This window comes from Sorex araneus, chromosome 3, assembly GCF_027595985.1.
Source record: "Sorex araneus isolate mSorAra2 chromosome 3, mSorAra2.pri, whole genome shotgun sequence".
Lineage (NCBI taxonomy): Eukaryota > Metazoa > Chordata > Mammalia > Eulipotyphla > Soricidae > Sorex > Sorex araneus.
This window is the reverse complement of record NC_073304.1, coordinates 118596713-118619783: the sequence shown is the minus strand read 5'-3', so window position 1 is coordinate 118619783 and position 23071 is coordinate 118596713. Positions and strand designations below refer to the sequence as shown.

General features: G+C 41.7%; 1 protein-coding gene across 2 annotated transcripts in view; it reads right to left on the bottom strand.

Annotated features, from left to right (window-relative positions):
• Positions 1 to 23071, bottom strand: part of MICU1 (mitochondrial calcium uptake 1) — a 168025-nt gene that overhangs the window by 85996 nt on the left and 58958 nt on the right. The window lies entirely within an intron of this gene.

Here is a 23071-nt window from a genome sequence, read left to right as displayed (position 1 = left end):
CTACATCAATCAGAACAGAATTTGTAATCCTGTAGAGGAAAATAAGACATAAATAACAGCATTTCTTTTCTCTTTTCTTTTTCCTTATTTTGCAGCTGGGGGATGGAACCAAGAACCTCTCCTGTGCTAAAGGGTGTTCTGAGGATGGGAGATATGTGCTGAAAGTAGACTATAGACCAAACACGATGGTCACTCAATACCTCTATTTCAGACCACAACACCCAAAAGGAGAGACAGAACAAAAGGGAAGGCCCTGCCACAGAGGCGGGGGTGGGGGGGTAGGGTGGGGATGGTGGGAGGGATACTGAGATTATTGGTGGTGGAGAATGGGCACTGGTGGAGGAATGGGTACCCAATCATTGTGTGACTGGAACACAAGCACAAAAGTTTATAACTTTGTAACTGTACCTCACAGTGATCCACTAATTCAAAAAAAAAGAACCTCTCCTGTTCAAGGCAAGTGCTCCACTACTGGGCACATTTTCCCTATACCAGTGAAGAAAATAAAGTTGTTTACTTCCTCTGAAGCTTCAAATTTATCTAGCCATAGAGAATAAACCAAAATAAAATCTCCAAATGGAATGAATTTTTCAGTTAATTTTTGGAGGAGGTCTCCCAGGCAGGGCTTAGGGGGCCACTGCTTGAGCTCTACAGTGAGGACCACCCAGGCCTCACCTGGTGGTGCTCAGGGGAGCCTGTGTGTTGCTGGGGATTAACACTCAGGTTGGACATAAATCCCAATCCCAGGACTACCTCCGGGACCCTCTAATACAGCAGGTAGGGTGTTTGCCTTGCATGTGGCCGACCCAGGTTCGATTCCTCCATCCCTCTCAGAGAGCCCAGCAAGCTACCGAGAGTATCCTGCCCTGCACAGCAGAGCCTGGCAAGCTCCCCGTGGTGTATTTGATATGCCAAAAACAGTAACAACAAGTCTTACAATGGAGATGTTATTGGTGCCCGCTTGAGCGAATCAATGAACAATGAGATAACAGTGCTACAGTGCATATATGTGTATATACACATATACACACATATATATATACACACACACACATACACATATATGGGCTGGGGTGATAGCACCGAGGGTAGGGTGTTTGCCTTGCACACAGCCGACCCAGATTCGATTCCTTCCTCCCTCTCAGAGAGCCCAGAAAGCTACCGAGAGTATCCCGCCCGCACGGCAGAGCCTGGCAAACTTCCTGTGGCATATTCAATATGCCAAAAACAGTAACAACAAATCTCACAAGGAAGACGTTACTGGTGCCCGCTCAAGCAAGTCGATGAACAACGCGGGATAACAGTGCTAGAGTGCTACTAACAATTTTAAAGTTCATATGTTGACAACAACAAAAAGGCTTAGTGCATTATGGATACTTGAGAATTCATATTCCATCCTGTGCATGAATATGTCAACAGTGACATCTTCTAGGCTTAAATGCCACTTTAAGCTCACCAGTTGACAAGCTCCTGGCCTTGGGCTCTTCCCTGAATCATGTGTCAGCAACCAATCGTCTGCCTTGCTGGGTCATGGCTCCCAGGAACATATTTGCTCCTCTAGATGGCACAAGCGTAATTGTGGGGAGCGGAGCATCGGATAAGACTTGTATTTATTGCTACTTCTGTCATTTCCCCTGCTTGAATGCTATCTTTCACTTGACAGTTACTATATGGGAAGCACTGAGCCAGGTAAGCTGGAGAAGCTGCTGGTTATCTGACTTTGTATTCATCACCCAGAAAGCTTTGTCGCCTTAATTTTTAAACAGGGAAAAGTGGAGCGCAAAGTCATTCGACAGCAAATTCAAGATCACACAGCTAATAACTTGTAAGTAAGTAAATCTAGGTCAAAAGCGACTTCAGAGTCCATAGATGTTTCATTATGCTTCTCAGCCTCCCATGTAAAGACTGCAACACCTAAAATAATAAATTTTTCGCATTCTAAGAGCTTTGGCTCAGAAATAAGCACTGTAGCACTGTCATCCCGTTGTTCATCAATTTGCTCGAGTGGGCACCAGTAACATCTCCATTGTGAGACTTGTTACTGTTTTTGGCATATCGAATACGCCACGGGTAGCTTGCCAGGCTCTGCCGTGCGGGCGGGATACTTTTGGTAGCTTTCCGGGTTCTCTGAGAGGGACGGAGGAATCAAACCCGGGTTGGCCGTGTGCAAGGCCAACAAACGCCCTACCCACTGTGCTATCGCTCCCATCCGACTTAGAAATAAAAGGAAATAAGATATGAATCACTGGTTGTTACATCAGTCTTGACAACAGCAGGAAGTTCACCACAGAGGGCTGAGGATCAAACCCAGGGTCACTGCTTGCAAAGGGGATACTCCAGCCCTTCTCACCATCTCCCTTGCCCTCAAGTTGTTCATCTTAAGGGAACAGTTGACATCAAAGAAAGAGTACACAGGTCATGCTCTGTAGTTTAGATTTGGCTATTTGGAAATCCACAGGGAAAAATAAGGGAAAATCACATTTTCCCATCTAGTTATATACCATATATTAAAAAAAATTCGAATATGAATTTTTTAAGAAGAAATACATTTTCTTACTTTTCCACTAGACACACACTTGGAACACAGAGTTCATATACATTATTTGTCCATTCCTCATAGATATTTGAGATTGTAACAATTTCAGACATTATGAAGCCACTGAAATTTTTCAGTAGGGGAGGGACAAAACAAAAAATGCATTTACAGAGTACCTCTTGGGCCACACTCTGAGGAATGACTTGGAAAAACAAGAACTAGATATAGAGATTATAGAAGCTCTTATAAAAGGTATACCTGCAAAATTACTAAAAATCAATAAAAAAGAGATCACAGAATATAGTTACTTATAACCTGAAAATAACCATTTTTGCAATACTCTAATGGGTTTCTAGTTGTCTGGTTTATACTTTTATCATCGCTTTCACATAGCTTGTATATTAATCAACTATGCATAGCAAATATATATATGTATATATACATATACACATATATACACTACACACACACACACACACACACATATATATATATATATATATATATATATATATTTGCTTTGGGATCACACCCAGCGATGCTCAGAGGTTACTCCTGGTTCTGAACTCAGGAATTACTCCTGCCGGTGCTTGGGGGACCATATGGGATGCAGGGGATCGAACCCAGGTCGGCCACATGCCCTACCCGCTGTACTATCACTCTGGCCCCATACATAGCAAATATTTCTACTAGTCATAATAGTTACCAACTCTTTAATGCACCAGAAGTCTCAATGTATAGTTCTGTTATGAAAGATTTTTGGGTTTTGTTCAAATTTGTCATTCTTTTTTCTTCATAGCTTCTTGGATATATGTGGCTTATTAAGACAGTTCTCACCCACCCACCTACCCACACAAAAATTGAAAATGTGAATTGAGGTGATGGCAGTGCTAACGGAGAGGAGGAAACAAACTTGAAATATCTTACGGCAGAAATCACACAAATCAATGACCATCTGTATGAGCTGCTGTGACAGTGCTGGACAGAATGACTGCCTCAAGCACTTGGGTAGCTTCAATGTCATTAGTTGAGAAGTGAAGTAGATGCTAAGTGAAGTCAAATGAGTTCAGATGGGATCTGCCCAGCTCAAGGGATCTACAGCATGTTCAGATGGAAATAAGCAGATGAGGAGAACATGAGTCTAAAACTTCGGAGGCTGAACCCAGGCTCAAGTGTGTAGCTCAAGTGTCAGAGCATAAGACCTGCATGTGTGACACCCTGGGTTCGATGCCTGGGATGACATGCCCTCTTTCCAGCAGCACAGCCTGCAAACCCTGAGCCCCACAACAGCAGTGACAACAATCCAGACAAAAAGAGGAGTTTAACCAAACCGAGATTACCAATCAGTGAGGGTTAGGGTGGAGGAAAGCAGACTGGACTAGAAGAGATATAGGGACAGTGGCAAAGGGACGGGGGCACTTAGGTGGTGGTGTGGTTGCAGGAACTTTGTATATAAACTTTAACACTATGTATAGTAACCATCTGAACTAAACTATAAAAAAGAAGGGGCTGCAGAGATAGTACAGTGGGTAGGATGTGTGCCTTGCATGTGGCTGACCTGGGTTAGATCTCCGACATCTAAAGTGGTCCTCTGAGCCCTGTCAGGAGTGATCCCTGAGCACCGAGTCAGGAGTAAGCCCTGAACATTGCTAGGTGTGGCCCCAAAACCAAAATAAAAAGAAAAAGAAACAGTAGTATACATACACAATGGAATACTACTCATCTATGAGAAATGATAAAATCTTGCGTTTTGCTTCAACTTCAATAGAACTGGAGGGGGTCATGCGAAGTGAAGGAGAAAGAGAAATATTGGGGTGCTGGGAACCAAACCTGGGTCAGTTGTGTGCAAGTCAAGAGCCCAACCCACTGTACTATCTCTCCAGTCCCTTACATATATTGGCAGTAGTGCAATAAGATTTTTTTCTTTTTTGCTTTTTGGGTCACACCCAGCGATGCTCACGGGTTACTCCTGGCTCTGCACTCAGGAATTACTCCTGCGGTGCTCGGGGGACCACATGGGATGCCAGGGATTGAACTCAGGTTGGCTGCATGAAAGGCAAATGCCCTCCCTGCTGTGCTATCTCTCCAGCCCACAATAAGATTCTTGAAAGAGGACCATGACCATATATTCAAACCTCAGAATCTTTAAAAAAGATTGATGGAGCTCTAGAAGCAGATTCACCAGAGCAAAAGGTCCACAGTAACACAGTAGAAATGGGCCAGATAGTAAACTCAGAGTCTGAGCTATCTCCCTGGCCCTGCCTTGAACATTTTTACCTCTGTCTGTACTAACAGAATTGGCTGATTCAATATTTTACCAAGTTGACTGCAGCTTGCCATTGAGAAAGCTACCTTCAAACCAGTCCTATAAAACCCAACAGGTAGAGATCAACAAGCTGCAGAGATACCTCCAGACCCCGCGCCAGACTGATCTAGCACGGTAGGTGGTTTACACATGGTCTTCACATATGGTCCAACCCCACTCCAGCACACGCCAGAGTAGAATGGGTAGCCCATCACCCACCCAAACAGAGCCCCACCACCTGAAAACCTCCAGAACCCAATCATCACTATGCTCACGGCTAATCTCCATGGGATCGGGATGAGCCTCATCCATGAAGAATCTGTTGAAAAACTCAGGTATGCGGGTGTGTGTGACCAAAATCTCCAGGGTCTCATAGAGTTGGGAATGAGCAACCTCCCCCACATTTCCCTGTTCTTCCAGGAGCCTGAAAGTCACATCCAATAACTGTCTCTGGTACCATATAAGCTCATTAAGGCTATGATCCAGAGACTCAAGAATAAATCTAGGAAGAGCAGAGATGCCTCTGGACCCCAAAGTCACCATCAAGTTAAAAATTTAACTCCAGCTGTATCACTGTATTTAAAATTTTAGAATTTCTGGAGCAACATCTCATACTCTCCATCACTGATGTATCAGGAGTAGTACACCACATTGGATAGGATATAAAGTAGAAGGCAACCAATCTTGGTTAAAAAAAATATTAGCACACAGGCTAACCTATAACAACATGTTAGTAATTTCTTATACAAGGGCTTAATGGCTCCAGGGTGAGATACAACAATCGTCACACACTTTTTTCTAAGGAAACTTTTTAAAAAAATCATTTTTAGCAAATTATTTATAACAAGTCTCACAATGGAGACATTACTGGTGCCTGCTCGAGCAAATCGATGAACAACAGGACAGTGTGACAGTGCTATTTTGGTGTAAATTGATGAAAGTTATAACAAGCAATACAAAATAAATTATTTAGGGCCTACTATTGGGTCAGGCTTGAGTGGTGGTTAGGTGTAATGGTGGTGGGATTGGTGTTAGAATAGTGAATGGAATAAATTGTTGTGCATAACTTTATAAAAATAAAATGAAAAAAAAACCCAAAGATAATTTAATATTTTCTTAAAATCTGTGAGACAATTTCTTTTCATTAGAATAAAGTACAGTTAACTATCAAACACAGTCTACACATGAAGCTAGCAAAGAAAATACTGCAATAATTTGTTCTGTGGAGAAAAAAGTTTACCCTTTGATTTATCTGCTTTATAGACTAGATTTTGGATCATTACTCTTAATGTGAAACTGTGAATACCTTCTCTCTTGTGAATTCATATTTGCCCAGCTTAGAAGCAACTCTCTGACAAATTAAATGAGTGAAGACTGAAATAAATCATGTAATCATTCAGGAGCTTCACAGAGTCACTGTATTAAATTATTCCTAAATAAAACATTAGCTATTTAGAGTATACAGTCCATAGAGAGATAGTCCAGATACATAAATACATTTAACTAAATGCTAAGCTTTGATGTGTGTGATTTTTCAAAACAGGAAAGTTTGGAAAATTCTTGAAACTTAAAAAACAGAATTAGGGGCTAGAGTGATAGCACAGCGGGTAGGGCATTTGCCTTGCACGTGGCCGACCCGGGTTTGATTCCTAGCATCCCATATGGTCCCCTGAGCACCACCAGGGGTAATTTCTGAGTAAAGAGTCAGGAGTGACCCCTGTGCATTGCAAGATATGACCCCTCCAAAAAAAAAAAAAGGAAAAAAAACAGAATTACATTATGATTCAGTAATTCAACCATTTGTGTTCATCCATCCAAATGAATACACATTCAAAAACAACCCAGTAATTCCATTTAGAAGTATCTATCCAAGAATAGAAGATACTGTTTTGTTCGCTACTTTAAAAAGGTACAAGCACACCTATATACACTACAGCAATATTTACAATAGTTAAAATCTGGAAACAATTTAGGTGCCCAGTAAGATTAGTAGATAAAGGTATATATATTCAGTGGAATGCAACTCAGCTATTAGAGAAAGATCAATTAAGAAAAGATGAAATCTTGGACACACAAACAAATCTTGGATCCGAGCAACTTGCTGCAGAGATGGCTCTGGACTTTGCAATAGACCATATTCGCTGGGCCACTCCAGTTGGGGGCAGGTGCTGTCCCTCCGCCTGCCCTCTAGGAATCCTGGCGGCCACCATCTTAGAGATCTCAGCGAAAAGCTCCAGGTACGGGTGGCAGTGGTGGGAAATACCAGGCCCCATGGGACCGGGGAGGAGTCAGTGCTTCTCCTTCCCCCCCTCCCCATGGGACTCAGATGATGCCCACACATGGCCACCGTTTACTTAAGCTCCCACACGGCCATGATCCAGAAACACAAACGAATCTTAAACCCGAGCAATGTGCTGCAGTGATCTCTCCAAACCCTGCAGCACTGCACTGTCATCCCACTGTTCGATTTGCCTGAGCAGGCACCAGTAACACCTCCATTGTGAGATTTGTTGTTACTGTTTTCGCCATATCGAATACACCATGGGTAGCTTGCCAGGCTCTGCTGTGCGGGCGGGATACTCTCAGTAGCTTGCCGGGCTCTCCGAGAGGGATGGTGGACCCATGAGAGGGTAGAAAGGCTTAAGATTAAATATAATTACATACATATTTGCAATGAGATGTACTTAGATATAATGATGTGTATATAAATATTTATTATAATACAAAAAGCTATAAGTAAACACTGCCAGGTGTTAATAACTAATCTGTTATTGGAGGGGAAATTATGTTCTTCTCCTTTTCTAATCATTACCTACTTGTTGAAATTTTCCTAATAAATTTGCATTCTTATTATAACAGAGACGTGTTTATGTTGCTTAAAAAAAAAAAAACTGGATATGAACTCCCCTGACTCCCTCCACATGGCCTTGTTCAACAGATTTCATTTAAATCTAAATGTTTTATTTATTTATTTATTTTTGTTGCAAGTTTTTTTTTAATTTTTTTTTTCTTTAAAGAAATATTTTATTGAACCACCGTGAAAACAAGAAAAAAAATACAAAGCTTTCAGGTTTAAGTCACAGTCAAATACTGATTAAACCACCATCCCTTCACCAGTGCACCCGTTCCACCACCAAGAACCCCAATACACCCCCCTCCCACCCCACCCCCATCTAAGTAGCTAATGATATTCCCATTATTCTCTATATATATTGAGTACATTCCATATTTCCATACAGAACTCACTATTATTGATTGGAAAATTTCCCCAACAATCAGGCCTGCTGAATAGGCATCATCTAATAATTTCTCTTCATTGCTAAGAGTGAAGACATTGAGTCCAAAACCGCGCGGTTTTGGGTTTCTAATATTTTAGCTCAGTTCACAGTCAAAGTGGATGGCTGCAAGAATCCGCTCTGGTGCCAAAATGGGTTAGGAGACCTCAGGATCACAGTCAATAGGTGCAGAGGCTCTGCTTCTCGTGCCGCGGCTCTCGGTTCATCTCTGGGCGGAAGGCGCGCCAGGAACGCCCCCCCTCCCAGGACCACCTACAGGCTACGTCACTAAAGAAAGTCCTACCTCCTGGTGGAGGGGTCTTAGAGGGTGGCTCTCACCGCGTGGCTGCTGCTGCTGCCGCCATTTTCGCTCAGAAAAATGGGGTGGAGAGGGAAAAAAATCCCTCCCCGGGCTGCACGAGGTTGTAGCTCAGTTCACAGTCAAAATGGATGGCTCAAGCATCCGCTCTGGTGCCAAAATGGGTTAGGAGACCTCAGGATCACAGTCAATAGGCGCGGAGGGTTTGCTTCTCGTGCCTCGGCTCCCAGTTCATCTTAAATCTAAATGTTTTAGATCAAGCCCAGGAGAACCAAACTTGGGGTCCAATCAAGTAGGCTCAACATTTTTTTTTAAACTTTCCGAGATCACTGTCAACTCAAAGGCGGTTGTAATAAATGATACTGAGAAACCACATACCCCCAAGTCTCCATGGCAACACCCTGCCACACTGCAGGGCTGCAGACACTCAGTAGTGACATAGGTGTGGAGAGCCTCCACGAGACCGTGCTTCGTGGACACCTGTTTCTTGTTAATTGCACCGTGCTTCGTAGACACTGATAAGTGTCTTATCAGGATGTCTTGTCACGCCACGAGCTGTAACTAGTCTATCAGCTGCTGACACTTGGGCGTAAGCAAGCAGTGAGGGGTATATAAGGAGGGAAGCTGCCTAGCTAGGGGGTTCCTCCTCATTCGTCCCTCATTCCTCTTCTTTCCCGTTTTGCATGAGAAGGTCTCTGAATAAATTGCTGCCAGAAGAATCTCCGGGTTGCGTGTTTTCTTACAATAGGTACTATCCAGAACTTGCTCAGATCCCACCAGCTTTACACACTCTGTTGGTTGTTCATGTGCATGTATTTAGTTCTGCACGATTTTTGGCTCCTGTACAGACTTGTAGACAGAACTGGTTCCATCCCTTTAGCTGCTTGTCCAGGAACCTCCCTCCCTGTCTCACTCCTCCTGCTCCCTAACTTCTGGCAATAGTGATTGACTTCAGGGACAACTGGGGATCACTCAGGTGCAAATCTGCCCTAGCTCCGGCAGGTCAATGGTGAGGCAAATTAAGTAGAGGAATGGGTGAGGAGTATGGGTGGCACCCAAGTGCCCAGGCTAATTTATGGGCAGTGCCCCTCCTATACCCAGCTTGATGACCTGTACTAAGTCTGTACCTTTTCTCCACCACAGAACCTTTTAGGCTGGGTTTGAGGAATGAATTGGTATTTTTAACTAAGGTCAGTCAGCTGCACCAAGAATGAGCAATATTTGAAGGAGATGGGGTCATGTCGGGTGGTATCACATGGATGCCTACACAGCCTGGTGGTGATAGAGGGAACAAGCTTCACCCAACTGTGACAAGCTGAGATCAACGTCCCAGGAGAGAGACTTGGGTGGGGCTGCCCGGTCTGAGTCAGACTTCCACCAAAGTGAAAGGGAAGGGAGGCTGCTGGTTCCTCCCATAAAACAAGGCGATCATGTCTTCCGGTGCCTGAGTAGACAAGGAGGGCCCAAATGAGGGTGGAGGAGAAAGTCTGGGCCAAGGGGTTGGGGCCAGTGGGGAAGTCTGAGCCAGTGGGAAGCGTTAATCCTTAGTTCTCCGTGAGAAGGCAGATCACGGCATCAGGAGGGCACTGGCGCAGATGGGCACGGGCTTGGCACCCGAGCCAACACAGGTGCTGCTGACTTCTGATTCCTGCATCGAGGAGAGAAGAGTAGAAGCAGCGGGACTTAGAGCACACGCTGTCGCTCACCTCCTGAGCAGCAGAGTCCCGGACTTGGGGCACAGGGTTAAGACATGATCAGGTGAATTCAGAAGACAGTTAGAACCTGTCTTTTCTGCCGGGCAGTTCCCATTCAGCCAGGAGTTCTCAAAGCCTGTGACTCTCAAACCCTCCCTTTCTGGAACTTTCAGAGGAAGCTCTGGGCAGAGGCTTTGGCTGCTCCCGGGCTCTTGCCCTGACCCTGGCCCATTGGCTTCTGGCTTAGAACCTCTTGGTCCCGAAACATATGACTGACAGGTGTCAGCTTCCCTTTGCTCCACCCCTTTAGTGCCTTCCTGTGACCTGTTGCTGCTTCGCCTGGGTGCGGTGTACAGGTCAAGGGCAAATTGCCTCATGGCTCTACTTTCAAAAACGTTCTCTATTATGGGGTCAGGGAGAAAGCTCAAAGGGCTGAAATGCGTGTTTTGCATCTGGGGTACCTGGATTCTACTGCTGGCGCACCATGGCCCCCTGGGAGGGGGCCACACCTGAGCATACCTGAGAGGGCAAAAATACCTATTTTATTGGCATAACCCCTTGGTATGGTTAATGCTGCCTAGACTGAAGAAATACTGATTTTACTTCTTGCTTTCAGTGGGGAGCATGGGGGACACACCCGATGATACTCAGGGGTACTCTTGGCCAGGCTTGGGAAGTGATAAAAAGTGCTAGGGGTCAAACCCAGGTCAGTTGCATGCAAGGCAAATGCCCTACCTGCAGTACTCACTTTCTAGGCACAAATACATCCTAACTTTTTTTGTTAATTCATTTGTTTCTTTGCTTTGGTCACATCAAGCAGTTCTCAGGGCTTACTCCTGGCTATATGTTTAGGGATCACTCCTGATGGAGCTCAGGGGACCATATATGGTGTTGGGGTTTGAATCTGGGTCAGCTGTGTGCAAAGCAAGTGTTTTACTATTTTTCTGGTCCCAAAATCTCCTAAGATTTTTCTGTTCATTTTTGGGTCATTCCTAATAGTTCTGAGGGTTTATTCCTGGTAGGGTTCGAGGAACTGTTTGTGTTTGAGGGAACAAATTTGGGTCAGCCAGATGTATGCAAGACAAGTGCCTTACCAGCTGTACTATCACTCCAAACCCTAATTATTAAAATTTTAGAACTGCTAGAGAATTGCTCTTGTGGTTGCGTGACATTATATTGTATCTATAACAAGCAATACAAAACACATTGTCTAGCATGGCATTTTCGGCAGGTATGAGTAGTGGTGGGACTAGGCTCAAATATCGAAGGTAACCAAAGTAGAGAAAGAGAGTATTGTGCAAACTGTCTGCCACACAGGCAGGGGGAGGTGTGGACTGGGTGGGGGTGGGACACTGGGGACTTTGGTGGTGGAAAACATGCACTGATGAAGGGATGGGTGTTTGATGATTGTATGATCGAAGCTCAAACATGAAAGCTCTGATACTGTACCTCACAGTGAATAAGGGTAAAAAAAGAAAAAAAAGAGGATGAAATTTTGAAATCTTGCATTTAGCAAAAACATGGATAAAATTGGTAGGACTCATGATACTAAGGAAAATAAGTCAGAAGGAGAAAGAAATATCAGATGTTGCCACTCATATGCAGGATATAAAGAAACAAAACAATTCAATATCAATATTGCAAACCATAATACCCAAAAAGGGGGGGAGGAGAGAGAGACAGAGGGTGGGGGGAGGAGAGGGAGAGGGAGAGAGAAGAAAAGTGCCTGCAAAGAGGCAGGCAGGGGGTGTGGAGGTGGGTCATGGGAGGGAACCGGAAGACAATGGTATGGTGCTGGGCAATGTACATTGGTGGAGGGATGGGTGTTGGAATACTATATAACTGAAATCCAATCATGTACAGCTTTGCAACGTTCTTTAAAAAAAAAAGAAACAAATCAAGGGAAGAGACAACAAAACCAAGGCCAAGGCTGACCATGAGACAGATTACTAAGGAGTTAATGGGTTGAAAAGATGTGGCAGAGAAATTCTGGTACCTCAGTAGCAAGCTGCATCCCTGAACATACCATTTATACCTTGCAAACTAATGTTTCTGTTTTATTTGAGGTCACATCCAGCTGTGCTCACGACTTACTCCTGTCTTTGTGCTCAGAGGACCATAGAGGGTGCCAGGAATCAAACCCGGGTCAGCCATGTGTAAGGCAAGTTTCCTACCTGGTGAACCTATATTTCTGGCACTCCTCGTAACCTAGGGTTACCTCAAAACATTAACTAACAACAACAACAAAAAACCCAACATTTAAAAACTTTCTATGCGTGAAAAAAAACACTATAATGAAATTTGTAATTCTACAGTATTACTTAAAAATAGACATGACTGGAAGTCAGACTTTGCAAACACCAAAAAATTAGGTGTTAAAGTAGGTGAAGAAAAAGAATAGAGCTTCAAAACTTTTAGAGAATCTGAATAGATTGTGCCCACTATCTCAAATATCCTTTAAAACTATTCTCAGCAATTAGAGTAGCTACCTCCCCCGCTTCCCCTCCCCATGCAGCAACTGGGTTAAAAGAAAAGAGATCAGAGAACTTGAGTGAGATATGCTAGCTCCGTTTCCCTGGAAAGGAACAGGGATGGAGTGAGCAACCCCCAACTCAAGAGCATTCACCCAGAGCGACCTTGAAAGCCTGAGGGAGAGTTTGAACCCAGGAATTGACAAGCTCTTGTTAAAATTTAACAAGATCATTATGTGCTGTCTTGAGAATGGACAATAGAGAAGGGTGAAAAGGGCAGTCAATTAGTAACACAGGTGTATAATAAAAGAGCTGAGCAGCTGCAGTGAGGATTTTTTTTTTTTTTAAAGTGAACCTCTGCCATGCTCACAGCCGCTCTCAACACTCTCAGGCCAAGCCTCACCCATGAGTGAATCCACAGAAAACCCAGGTATTTGGGACTTGTGACTGAAAACTCCAGGTTCAACAGAACTGGGGATGGGTGACCTCCCCTCATCTCCCCATTTTCAGCAACCTGGCAGTTACGACCAGAAGCCACCTCTGTCTGGCACCATAATAATCTCATCAATGGGCAGAATCCAGAGACTAAACATTACATCTCTCCAAAGAGAGCACAGAATGATATGTCATTACCATGCTGCCAGCTCCTATGCCAGGCTGTTTCATTCAGGGCACCCTGGAGGGAGGCAGGTGGGGCCCCTCCCCATCGCAAAGGAGTCAGCCCGGGCAACCAAACACCTCCAGAACTTAACTGCTGCCAGGCTCATGCCACTCTCCACAGGCTCAGACAAGCTGAACCCATGAGTGGACCTATTCCTGGACATCTCGTACCTCACATCACTAATATTCCAAGAGTAGCACAACACATTTGATGGGGTTTAAAGTAGAAGGCAATTAATCTTAGGGGGAAATATATTTATACAGATATATGTATATGTGTGAGAATATAGTACAGCAGGTAGGGCATTTGCCTTGCATGCGGCCGACCCAGGTATGATTCCTCTGTCCCTCTCAGAGAGCCCGGTAAGCTACTGAGAATATCCTGCCCACAGGGCAATGCCTGGCAAGTTACCTGTGACATACTGGATATGCCAAAAACTGTAGTAACAACAAGTCTCTCAATGGAGACGTTACTGGTGCCTGCTCGAGCAAATCGATGAGCAACAGGATGACAGTGATACAGTGACAGTGATATATATGTGTATATATACACACACAAGGCTCAACTTTTAACAACATGTTACTAATTTCTTATAGAAGGGCTTAGTGGCTCCTGGGTGAAATACAAAAATCTTCACACTTTCCTCCAATAAACCTTTTTTTGAACAACTTTTAGTGCATTATTCATAACAAACAATACAAATTATTATGGTTCTGCTATGGGGTCAGGATTTGGGGTTCGAGATGGAAACTTTCAAAATGTGGCAGAGAAATTCTGGTACTGTAGTGGCAAGCTGCATCCCTGAACATACCATTATACCTTGCAAACTGTAAGGGAAGATGGGAAGATGTAATGGTGGTGGGACTGGTGTTTGAATATTAAATGTAATCAAATATTGTGAATTACTTTTAACAAATAAAATTAAATTTTAAAAAGTGTAATTCTGGACTATTTCAAGGCACAGCTGACAAAATTTGGTAACAGATCAGAAATACAGATTTTCAGGGTATTTTAAAATACATACAGGAGCTGAAGAGACAGAACGTTAAGTTGCTTGTCAACCCTAGTTTAAATCCTGGCTCTGCATAGGATCACCAAACACCACTGGAAGTGATCCCTGAGCTAAGAGCCAGGAGTAAGCCCTGAGCATTGCTGGCTGTGGCCCACCCCTGCAAATAAAAACAAAACAAAATATACACTTCTTGTTTTCCAAAGCACAATAATGTCTTAATTCTTCAATACAGTGTGAATAATTTTCTATGCTAATAAAAATTAGCATCATATACATAAAATGTATATAAAAATTAGCATTATATACATAAAATGTTACATGAAACTATGGCACAGATTTATTGTTAGATCATATATCTGATATTTGAGTTCCTTTCAATTTATTTTTTGATCACTATCAGAACATGTGATTATTAGCCTAAGTTAGCCTAAATTTGCAGAAACAAAATCAATGAGCTAAAGGGTAAGCATTTGTAATAAAATACTTAAGATGTTTTATTACTGTCAAAATCCTAAAAAGGTATACTGGTAATTTAAGCTCTCACCAGTACTATACAATTAATTAAATTTGAGTGTTATCCCCATAGTTGATTTTGATGCACAAATGGTTTGGACGACACACGAGGGATTTGGAAATGAGGAATAAATACTGTTTCTTTGAAAGCAGTAATCAACCACCCAAGCAGAGACCCTGACAGCCACTTGTTTTCACAATTGAAAATTGCCACCATACCCCAAGCCTGCCACCACTATTTTAGGATGGACCTCACCAAGACATAATCTGCTGAAAATTCTGGTATGCAGGTTTTGTGTCTGAAATCTCCAGGCTTTCTCTGAGTTGGGATGGGCTACCTCCCCACACTTCCCAATATTCCTGGAAGCACTGGCAGTCACCCCCACAAACCAAGCCACCATGAAAGCTCTTCTACTGGCTTTGCTCCAGAGACCAATAAATAATTCTCTAAAGAGATTAAAAGCCACAGCTTATCTTGGACCTACACAAGGCTGAAAGGATCTTGCTGAAAATTAAGCTACTATTCCAATAACAATTATCAAAAAGGATCTATAAGACCTATGTTTCAAATTTTTATCATAAAGAAAAAATTAATATATAATCTTAGGATAGATGCAAATACATATTGATAAAGTCTTGTGTTATTTCAAAAATCCTAAAATAATGAGACTACATAAGAGTTGGGCTGGAGTGATAGCACTCGGCCAACCCGTGTTCGATTCCTCCGCCCCTCTCGGAGAGCCCGGCAAACTACTGAGAGTATGGAGCCCGCACAGCAGAGCCTGGCAAGCTACCCGTGTGTATTGGATATGCCAAAAACAGTAACAATAAATCTCTCAATGAGAGACGTTACTGGTGCCCGCTCGAACAAATTGATGAGCAACGGGATGACATGAGAGTTACTATGAGCTTATCATTACAGAAGTTCAGCAATGGTTACAGTGAGAGCTTTCTATTATTTGTTGCATTTCACTAGGTTTATTAATGGTAGTTGCGAAGATTTTCTAAAGAACATGAATCACTACTGAGTTTAAAAGCTTTGTAAGGCTGAAAAATATCTGAACTCTTTCAGAAAAACTTAATTACTTGATTGATACTAAAAATATTGTTTTTCTTTCATTTATATTTTTCCTAATTGATACTACAAATACTGCTTTTCTTTTTTTTTAATACTGCTTTTCTTTCATTTGCATTTTTCCTAGAAAATAACTTGAGCTCTGAAATACCTGATGTTTCTTGCTCACAGTACATAAGTATCTTTGGGTTTTATTTCAGTCTCAACTAATGAATGACCTTCACAGAACTGCCAGAAACAGTCTCATTCAAATCGCCCTTCCTTATACTGCTATGAGACAGCTGTGCTGCAGAGTAAGTATTCAATGCCAGACAGAATACTCAATATCAAAGAGCTCGGGTTCCCCAAGAATTCCTGAGAGGGCGTGTATGTCAGTGAATTACCATTCTTGCACTAAGGTCACACTGTATTTTAGGAACACAGTTTCTTTAAATACATAATAAATTTTTTATGCTGAAATTACATATGCTTGTAAGGCAGACCTCCACCTCTATCTTCAGAGATCTAAAAAATAATCATCTGCTTGGTTTTCACTCCATGACTCCATGTGGTTTCATCCCATTCTACTCCAACAGTCAAAGTGGCAGCTACATGAAAAAACAAACTTTTGCATAACATAGTTATTTAGAACTAGCTGGGTTTTGTTTCCTTAATCCACGCTAACTTGAGAAACCCTAAATAATAGGTGTCTAGGTTTGGTTTTCACCCCAAAGTTATTTGGTGTTCCAATATCAAAATGGAAAAATTTATCTATTATAAAAATTTTTAGCTTTCATATACAGATTTCATATATATATATATATACACTATTTTAAAAAGTTTTAAACTCTAACTGGGAAAGTAAGGGTCCTTAAAACTTTACTTTTTTTTTTTTGCTTTTTGGGTCACTACCTGGCAATGCACAGGGGTGTGCACTCATGCACTCAGGAATTACTCCTGGCAGTGCTCAGGGGGCCATATGGGATGCTGGGAATCAAACCCGGGTCAGCTGTGTGCAAGGCAAACGCCCTACCCGCTGTGCCCATGAATATAAAACTTTAGTAAGTATGTTAACTATCCCAAAAAGTTCTTAGCTACTTAGCAACAATAAAATAAATAAAACAGTAGATTGATTATATTTCAGATACTGTGCTAGGTATTTTCACAAGATAGAACAGTGATAAAGCAAACTATGCTATGACCACAATGAATTCTTGCTTTGATTTTCTTTTTGAGTCCTCAAATTTTTTATTCATTACAGGCATTTTCTAAAGTTATTTCAGAAATAGCTAAGCAACACATGATGAAGCCAAAGCAAATCCAAAGCCCATTAAGTTGTAGGCTTTCTGTAAAGGTCAGCTGTGGAGCAATATATTTCATTCCAGGACAGCTTCTATGATGCAGGAAATATGAAAAAATGAAATTCATAAGCCATAATTATCTTCAAATATCATCAATTATTAAGAGTTGAATACCCACAGAGCCTTCGAACCATCAACAATAAGACATAGGACAGGATAGGGACTGTGGAGGAAAGGACAGAGGTTGAAAAGGTTGAAATTTGGGAGAGCTTCTATAATATATTTGTTTCTATTTTGCTTTTGTAGCCATATCTGGCTGTGCTCAGGACTTACCCCTGGCTCTGTGCTCAGGAATGGCTTCAGGAAGGGCTCAGGGACAATATGTGGTTTTGGGGATCGAACCCAGATCATTTGCAAGGCAATTGACTCACCTGACTCACTAACTCTCGGCTCTATAATCTATTTTAGAATAATGAAGAAAATACTCTGTTAGAAAGGTAAAATAAAAGAGCATGTGACAATAATTGAGGGTAAGGAGAAAGTTGGATGGCTAGGTTTCTTTTGTCAAAGAAGGACTCAAAAATGTCACATCCCAAACATCCTTTTACTCAAACAGTTTTAGAACGGGTGAAAGCATACTACAGCATGAGGTAGGTACAGTGGGGGAATACAAGCCATATGACACACTTCCTACTTCAGTCCACTATCAATTAGAGATTCTTTGGAATCCCAAGTACATGGGGAATTGCAACAGTAACCAAGTCTCCTAACGAAGAGAAATCCAAAAGCAGGTGGCTTTCACCAGTGAATTCTACAAAACTTTCGAAGTACTTTCAAAGAAGTACTAAAACACAAACCCCCACCCCAAAAATCAAGGTTGGGAGTGGAGAGACACTCCTAAACATATTCTATGAGGCCAATATGCTGACCCTAAACCATACACACCAAACAAACAAAAAACCAAAATTACACAGCTGAAAAGATCATACAGCAGGTAAGACATCTACCTTAAATGCAGTTGGCCTGGGTTCAATCCCTGGCAACAAATATAGTCCCCTGACCACTGCCACGAAAGATCCCTGAGCATAGAGCCAGGAGTAAGTCCTGAGCCTAACTGGATGTGGCCCTCAAACTAAAGAAAAACAAAAGAAAGCTACAAACCAATCTATTAACATAGATGAAAAAATTCTCAATAAAATCTTGGCAAATCAAATCCGCCACATAAAGAGAATCATTTAACATGACTAAGTGGAATTCATTTCAGGAAGGCAAGAATGGTTCAACATATGCAAATACAGTAATATAATATAGTATATCAACAAAAAGATAACAATTATATAATCATATCAATAGATGCTTAAAAAGCATTTGACAAGGCACATCTTCCATAATAAACACACTTAAGCTGGGACCTGAAGAATATACTTCAATACAGTAAAGACTATATGTGACAAATTCACAGCTAACATCATATGCAAGGTAAAAACTGAAAGCATTTGCCCCAAGGTCTGGCATAAGACAAGGATGCTCAACACCATCATTCCTTTTCAACATGGTTTTGGTTCCAGTCAGAACCATGTAAGCAAGAAAAAGATATTAAACACACATCATTATTTACAGATTACATGCTAATATATATATATTTATGACAAACTACACCCTAAAATTAATAGAAAAATGGGAGCTATTAAATCAGTACGTGTAAATTTGTTGTATTTCTATTTGCAAACCATAAGTTAGAAGAAAGAGAAATTAAGAAAGTAATCCGTTTGCAATTAAATAAAAAAAATAACTCGAACAGATGCCCAACACACCCTAATTTTAAACATTATAGCACTATATATAGCACTGTCATCCTATTGTTCATCGATTTGCTTGAGCGGGCATCAGTAACATCTGCATTGTGAGACTCGTTACTGTTTTTGGCGTATCCAATATGCCACAGGTAGCTTGCCAGGCTCTGACGTGGTGGTGGGGGGGTACTCTCAGTAGCTTGCCAGGCTCTCTGAGAGATGGAGGAATCAAACCCAGGTCGGCTGTGTGCAAGGCAAACGCCCTACCCACTGTGCTATCGATCCAGTCCATGAAAAATTTCATGATTTCCATGAAAAAAATTTAATTGTTTGACTTATTTCCTTAAAAAATGTCACTGGTACTTAGTATAAGTTAGGCTGAATCAGTAGATGGCTTTATGTAACTTGGGCGTAGGGGTAGCTGGGAGAAGGAAGAAGTAGACTAGAAGTGAACGGTGGTGCAGCATCTTGAGCACTCTGTTGGTGGTGAAGGTGCAGTAAATTTGTATGCCAAAATCATAAATGTTAACATTATTGTAACCACCCAAGCAACAATCAAAATTAAACAAAACAATGTTTTCCCCTCTCTACTAGGATTTGGTGTAAACTGAAGACATCAACAGCTACAAGGACTGTCATTACATTAGGGTATAAACCACACAATAAATTCTTCTGTTTCCTATCCTTTCCTTCAAAGAAAATTGAAAAAATTTATATTCTTGCTTTTTTATTTGTCACAACAGTTTACTTATAGTAGCGATGCTTGCAGAGAGTACATTTCAAGCATATAATGAATACTATTACAAATTTGTTATTACTATTACAGACAACTCTCTAGGAAGACCATGAACAATAAACTAATAAGTCACTTATCCAGAATATTAAGTAGTGATAAGTATACTCCCACCCCAAACATAGTAAAGCACGAAAGAAGTTTAGGAGTTTAAGTGTATGTGAGTACAGTTAAAATTTGTGAAAAAAATTAGAAAAATTTAGGTTGGACAAAGAATGCCCCCACGATTCAAAGCGCACATAGATAAAGCCACTGCTTATTATAACCACAAGATAGTGTTGCCAGATCGGTTGTTATTCTGGGTGTGTGTTGAAGCAATTTTTATTTAAAAGCAAAACTTCTAAAAGTTTACAGGAAAGCTCTAATGAGGAAACTGTGTTGCATAACATAGATTTTTAGAAAACTGTATTTTCCAAGAGCAATTTTAATTTTACTTTTAGAAAAATATTATAAAGAAAATGAATAATTTGCTATAGATGTTGAATTTTATTTTAGACAAAATGATAGTTTAAAAAATGCTTTGAGATTCCTGACATTTGTTAATTTGCATAATGTTCATATTCTTCAAGGCAAAAGCAATTAGAAAACACCTTGTATAAAACTAATATAAATTAGTTTTGAAAAAAAATTCCAGTTGATCAGAAATAAAACTTTCATTTTGTTTTTTTGGCCCGCACTTGGTTATGCTTAGGGGATATTCCTGGCTCTGCACTCAGAAATTACTCCTGACAGTGCTCGGGGGACCGTATGGAATGCTAGGGATCAAACCTGGGCTGGCTATGTGCAAGGTAAGCCAGTCCAAGAAATGAAACACTCTTCTATTGGCTTATACCACTTCACTGCTCTGCTAGTTTTCCACCGGAAATCTGAAGCATGGCTCTAATTTACCATAATAATATATTAGCATTTCCCCTAGTTCCAAACTATCCCTTAGTAAAATTTTAGGTGTTTTAATGAACTCACATTCTCTCTTGAATAACTTGTGAATCATTTAGGGTATATGGATATTAATGATTTCTTATAACACGTAAGGAAACCAGTCCAATGAAAGCCTCACTTCCTGCTGTCGTAGCAGCAATTTGGACTTGGCAATAATAATTTCTGATTCATAATTTCATCCATAGCTGGCAAAAGTGTTTAATGTAGTCAGAATGCAATATTCAGACACAAGAACACCCATCTATATGCAGGAAAGGATCCTTTCACTCTCAATGAGAAAGGTTTTGTTCCGTCTTTGCAGAGGCCAGTCTGAGGGACACGATGGGAAGTTACAGAAAGCTTATCATGGCCGAAAATGCAACCATAGCAGAAAGCCAGGTGTCATGATTCCAGATGCTGTGTACACCTTGGGTTCAATTCCTGAATTATCTACTCAACTTTTTAATTTTTAATTTTTTTTTTCTTTTTGGGTCGGCGATGCACAGGAGTTATTCCTGGCTCATGCACTCAGGAATTTCTCCTGCCGGTGCTTAGGGAACCACATGGGATGCTGGGAATTGAACCCGGGTCAGCCGCGTGCAAGGCAAACGCCCTACCCGCTGTGCTATTGCTCCAGCCCTATCTACTTTTAAGACTCACGGAAAACTCCCTGACCCTCCAAATAAAATGAAGGCAATTATAGTAAACAGAAGATTCATATGAGAAAAGTGTATGTATAATTGGAATCCCCAAGGAGAAGAGTGGAAACAAAGGAAAAGTATTTGAAGAAATAATGGCACTAAACTAGGTGCTTTCTATTCATAATCTCATAATCTTCAAAGAAACCAATTAGACTTGTTATCACTGGTATCTTTATTTTATAACTATAACATTTATTGCTTTGTCTCAAATACAAAACTAAGAAGTGGTAGAGACAGGATTTGAAATTTAAAAAAATTGTTTTTGAAGGGGGTTACACCTGACAGTGCTTAGGGCTTATTTGTCCTTGACATTGTTTACTTTAAATTTTTTAAATTTACCTCAAGGAGAGCCCTTTACAGAAGCTGAGAGGAATTTCAGGAAGGTGCACATGCTCAGGAAATGATTAATTCTCCTATTTGGATTAAAATTGACAAAGAATAGGTAGCAGGAAAACTCCTCATTTGAGGAAAAGTCTATGCTTTTTTTTCTTTTTTTCCCCCTTTTGGGTCACACCCGGCGATGCACAGGGGTTACTCCTGGCTCTGCACTCAGAAACTACCCCTGGTGGTGCTGGGGGACCATATGGGATGCCGCGTGCAAGGCAAACGCCCTACCCGCTGTGCTATCACTCCAGCCCCCGAAAAGTCTATGCTTTTGTTTCAACAGATGATAACCCCACTGAGAAACTCTGGGTCCTGTTATGTCTTGTCAGGAGTCGAATTCATCTACCTGATTTGGCTCTCAGTTCTTTGGAGTCTCACAACCCTCCAAATTCAGCCCCAAGTCATCACCAAACTGATTTCAGCTGGAAGTCACAAGTAAAATGAAGGAGCTAGTGTCAAAGGATCTGCAGCAAAGGCCTCTTTTTATTTTGTATTTGGATCTCGGACTGGAGAGATAGCACAGCGCTTGCCTTGCATGCGGACGACCAGGGTTCTGGTTCCTCCGTCCCTCTCGGAGAGCTCGGCAAGCTACTGAGAGTATCCCGCCCGAATGGCAGAACCTGGCAAGCTACCCGTGGGGTATTCAATATGCCAAAAACAGTAACAAGTTTCACAATGGAGACGTTACTGGTGCCTGCTGGAGCAAATCTATGAACAATGGGATGACAGTGCTACAGAGCCTGATCCAAGATCAAGAAGGGCTTTTGATATGTTGATTGTGCTGGCCGTCCTGAAAGCGTGGGGAGTTGGGGAGAGACTAGTGAGAGAAGAGGCTTCGAGACAGAGGCAGAGAGATGAGTGGGGGAGATAGGAGGAGACCAAATGAGGGGCAGTGTGAGAATAGAATGGGAAGCTTAGTGAGATTGGAACAGGCGTGTGGGGAAAATGGAATAAACAGCAACTGATCACCAACCAGCCTGGCCCTCGTTTCCTCCTTCATCTGCCCATGGCATAGGCCGTCCCGGGTGGGGAAGCGGCTTGAGACCACTGAACGCAGGCAGCAAGAGAGCGCCATGGGGCCTCCCTAGCCACCCCAGATATCACACACTTATTCATGGCTCTATGGTAAAGAATCACTCCTAGTGGTGCACCGAGACCTATATGTGGTACAGCTTTATAGTTGCCTTTTTAAAAACTCTATCTTGATATTTTCTATTTCTTAAAAATTTTTTGTTTTTTGGGTCACACCCATCAATGCTCGGAGGTTACTTCTGGCTCTGCACTCAGGAATTACTCCTGACAGTGCTCGGGGAACCATATGGGATGCTGGGGACTGAACCC